The sequence below is a fragment of the Chenopodium quinoa genome, unplaced genomic scaffold (assembly GCF_001683475.1).
Source record: "Chenopodium quinoa cultivar QQ74 unplaced genomic scaffold, ASM168347v1, whole genome shotgun sequence".
Lineage (NCBI taxonomy): Eukaryota > Viridiplantae > Streptophyta > Magnoliopsida > Caryophyllales > Amaranthaceae > Chenopodium > Chenopodium quinoa.
The window spans coordinates 530,428-534,989 of record NW_018744697.1 but is presented as its reverse complement, the minus strand read 5'-3'; the positions used below and the strand labels follow the sequence as shown (position 1 = coordinate 534,989).

The window sequence follows — 4,562 nt, the reverse complement described above, 5'->3', positions numbered from 1 at the left end:
GTTGAGCCTAAACCTTCTACACCTTTTGAATCTGTTGTTGATATATTTGATTCTCAGATTAGGCGCATTGAGTTTGATAACGACCTTAGGCCCAGTAAGGAGATGATTCTTCAATCTATGAGAAGTCAATTAGAGATAATGAAAAAGAATGAGGAGCGTCTTGAGGAGGGAAGGAGAAAAAAAGAAGAGTTAGAAAGCTAATTGTCATCCTTGATGCTTGTTTGTGAAAAATCCCAAGTAAATGTGTGTGTTGTGGATGATGATGATGATTTTGAGCAACCAAGAGAATGTGAGGATACCATTGATGAGCATTTGTGTGATGGTGAAGAAGTTGAGAATGAAGAGTGTGTTGAATTTGAAAACCCCAACCCTCCCTCCCATCTTGATAAGTCTCTTGTGCATGATTGTGATTCTTCTATCCATGAGTATTTGGACTTGTTTAAGGTTACGGCCAATAGGTTCTTTAAGAGTCAAAAGAAAACCAATAGCCTTTTGAGTAAGTTCATTGAGAATTCTTCATGGGAGAGAGATTATTTTGAAATAAATTTGCATCCATTCATGCATGGATTCACTAGTAGAAAAAATGAATTTGGCACCGGTTCAAACCCGGCCTAAGGCACCGGTTTGAACCGGTGCCAATGTGAGGGGTGCCAAAAATGGGTTTAAAAAAATGTGGAATTGTTTTCGGCACCGGTTAACTGGTGCCAAAAGTGCCAAATATTATAATTTTTTTTTTTTAGAACATCAAACAATTAAAAATCGAATCAAATTATTTAGAACATCAAAATATAGATCGAATTTCAATCAACATAATCAAAAATTGACAATATATAATCAAAACAATTTTACAATATACATCAATACAGTAGTAGTTCAATTACAACATATAAAAAAAATTACAATATAAATAAAAAAAATAAACTCAATATTCTTGCATCTTGAATTTATGATTCTTCCCTGTAAGATCTAACTCAAGATACCTGCACGAATTAAAGCAAAAAAAAACGATTAATATAATTAAGCTTCCAAAAAAATTAAACCTAGAAAAAATTAAAGAATTTCGGATTTAAATCGAATTAAATAAAAAATAATCAGTTGATAAGAAAAAAAAAACCAAGAACATCATTTAAAAACCAAAATTGAACCCAGAAATTAAAAACCAAAATCAAAAATTTGGAAAAAAAAACTCAAAAATAAAAAAATTGCGAATTTAAATCGAAAAATAAAAAAGAAAATCCCAAAACAAACCCAGAACAACAAACCCAGAACAAATCTTGCATCTTTAACGGATCTAAATCAAGTAAAAAAATCAACAAACCCAGAACAAACCCAAAAACGCATGCATTAACCCAAAATTGATTATTGTAATCGAAATATAACCCAGAAATCGAAAAACAAAATCAAAATCGAAAAAATAACAATCGAAATCGAAAAAAATCAAAAGGAAAGCCAGAAAAAATAACAATCGAAATCGAAAAAAATCAAAAACCCAGAAAAAAAATTTAAATCGTAAAAAAAAACCGAGAAATCGCTGAAAAAAAAAATCAAAATCAATTGAAAGAAGAGTTTGAAATTAAAAAAATCAAAATCGAAAAAAAAACTATTAAATTCGAATGAAAAACCTCAAAATCGATTGAAAAACCTCAAAATCCGTGTTGCATGTTGTTGTCTTCGAATTTGTTGGTAGTTTTCAAGTGATAATAGCAAGGAGGAGGAGATCTAGAAAGATAAATGAAGGATTGAAGGAAAACGACAACGCGAAAGAGGAGGAGAGGAGAGAGAAAGAGGAGGAGGAGGAGGAGGAGGAGGAGGAGAGGAGAGGAGAGAGAACACGGGCGAAATACTTAGGGTTGGGGGAGTTATAAGGGCGGTTTTTTTTTAATATGTAAAGGAACCGGTTCGATTTGGCACCGGTTCAAACCGGTGTCCTTTTAATTTTTGGCACCGGTTTAGGCTGAACAGGTGCCTTTTCTATTTGTGTAAAATTGCGCCCAATTTTGGGCCGGTTTAGGCCACCGGTTTGGCCTGAACCGGTGCCTTTATGGGGGTGCCTTATTGTATTTTTCTACTAGTGATTTGAGACTTTGGGCTTTAAGGAAGTTGAGGGAGTTGTTGTTCATAGTTGGGAAGGAGGAGATTATGTGGTTCCTCTTGGGAGTTGGATGCTTGACGGAGATGGTGATCATGAGTGTTCTTCTTTTGAGGATTCTATGATTGATTTTCATGCTCTTATTGGTGATTTGAGGCATGGTGGTGAGGAAGAGTTCATTTGTGAGACCATATCCCATATTCCCTCCTCTCATGTCCCTTTTTCAAGCAATTTCAACCACATCCCCTACACTCCTATATACCTCCCTTCCTTTGTTAATGAGCCTATTGGGGACCCCCTTATCTATGATGATCTTGCTGTCCCTCATTCGTCAATTGTTGAGGAAAAGGGTGATGTCGCCACCCAAAAATATTTTAGTGAGGAGGATTTGCCTTTTTCTTTTTATTTCCATTCTTTTATTCCCCCTCCTTCTTCTTATTTTCTTCTTTTTCCTTTTGATCCTTTTTCTTCTTTCTTTTGGCATCTCCTTCTCACTTACGTGCAACAATCTTGTTGCACGTTCTTATCCCGTCATTTGCCTACCATTTATCTTATGAAATGTGTAGTAGTGCATTTGACAAGCTCTTGCATGCGTTGAATTATTATTTACTATAGCGGTCAAGCTTGGACCTTAAACAAGCCTTTCTCGCGAAGTAACCCGTGTTTTATTGCTTTCATTTTATTTTCTTTTTAGAATAGATTTTCTCTCATGAAAATGTTTGTGTACTTTTTGCTAGGTACACCACTTGATATACTTTGGTGCTTCAATTTGGATCAAGAATCAAGGAAGTTTGACTCTTATTTTTGCTATCATATGGAAGGCAAGGTTCACTTCTTGAGGAAATTAGCTTTAAAAGGTTTAATTGGGTTATTTGCGGGTATTTACACCCACCTAATATCCGATAATATCCTTCCTTTCTCTTTCTCAAGTGGATGATGACTTGTTAGATATATGTTGGTTTATTGGATTGATCTCCTTGTTTTCTCCTCCCATGGATTATTTGATATATGTTTGAGTGTATTGTCTCATTCAAGCTTGGGGGAGGGTGTTCCATGTTTGGTGGGATGTTGATTTATATATGCCATGCACATTTGTATATGCATTTTCATGTTCTATATTTTGAAAAACTCCAAAAAGATTTTTGTTTCTATCAATGCATATTTGCAGTGTATCTTTGTTTTGTTCTTGCTTTGGACATAATACTTTTGGACTTGTATGGTTGAATGCTTTTCTTCTTAAATGGTAACGGTGTGCACGGTTTGAGAGTATGTTTGGTTAATTCTAGGATAGAGTATGCTAAGGTAGTCATTTAGAACTATTGGGACCTTGAAGCCGAATTCTATTTGTTTTTGAAAATTTGCAATTGCTCCCTTTTGGTGAATTTGAAGCTAATAGTGAGTTTTTGCTATAACCATGTGAGTTTTCATATTTTCAATCCTTCTACATATCTTGCATGAGCGGCATGGATCCTTGACTATTGTGGACCCAATCTTAAATCTTGACTCATAATTCTCAAACACGAGACCGAACCATATAGGGAGGACAAAGGCATCTTTTCGGGGTGGTAATTTTTCTTTTTTTTAGGATACTCTTCTTAATTTTTAGTTCATTGGGTTTACATTTTCCTTCTTGCTAACCATTTGAGTTTTTTCCCTTCTTTTCAAGCCACATCTTTAGAACTTTGAGCCTTTTGTTTCTTTTTGTTCCATTTTTGGTTTTTGTGAAGCAAATGATCATGTTCTTGGAGTTTGTGGTATGTGAGGTTGGATATTGGTTCTATTTGTAAGCAAGCTTATGTTTTATATATCTTGTGAATAATGGCAAGTGAATAAATGAAAAAGTCGTCCAAAGTTAAAAAAAGGCAAGGACATAATAAGTGCAAAATTGTAAGAGTCGTCCGTAGTTAAAAAACAAGGCAAGGACAATTGCTTTGAAAATATGAAAATGAGAAAAAAGTGAAAATGAGAAAATTCAAAAATATTTTGTTGTGAATTATTCTCCCTTTCTAAGCATTGAGGACAATGCTTCATTTAAGCTTGGGGGAGAAGCGTTTACGCTTTTTGTATATATGTTTGTGAGTATAGCTATGAATAAACTTGGGGGTGTTAGTTTGTTTTTGTTTGGTGACTACTTGATTGTGATTCTAAGAAAGGGCCTGTTCTATGCTTCACTATTAGGGATACCACCAAATTTTTAAATTTTAGCCTACCCTCACCCTTTTTCCCCTTACGTTACAACCATTGGGAAAGACCTTTCGGCCTAAAGGTTGAGTCACATATCGGGGGAGGGCATTATGAATTAAAGCCTAAGGAGAGGGGATGAAAGTTAAGATGTCGAGAAAACTCAAATCTATTTGTTTTTCCGGTTCCTTCGAGGAACTATAAAGACGCTCACTAAAATTAGATTTGAAGCTAATTGGGAGAATGTGCTAAAATTTTTTGAGATGAAAGTGAATTGCGTTTCTTTAGTTCT

At 34.8% G+C, this 4,562-nt stretch overlaps 1 long non-coding RNA gene across 1 annotated transcript; it reads right to left on the bottom strand.

The window, feature by feature from the left end:
* Positions 1 to 726: 726 nt before the first annotated feature.
* On the bottom strand, positions 727 to 2,238 carry LOC110702712. Its single transcript, XR_002507552.1, has 2 exons — positions 1,623 to 2,238; positions 727 to 980 (listed from the first exon to the last, which is right to left on the bottom strand). It is a non-coding gene; the product is annotated as an uncharacterized LOC110702712 (long non-coding RNA).
* Positions 2,239 to 4,562: the final 2,324 nt, after the last annotated feature.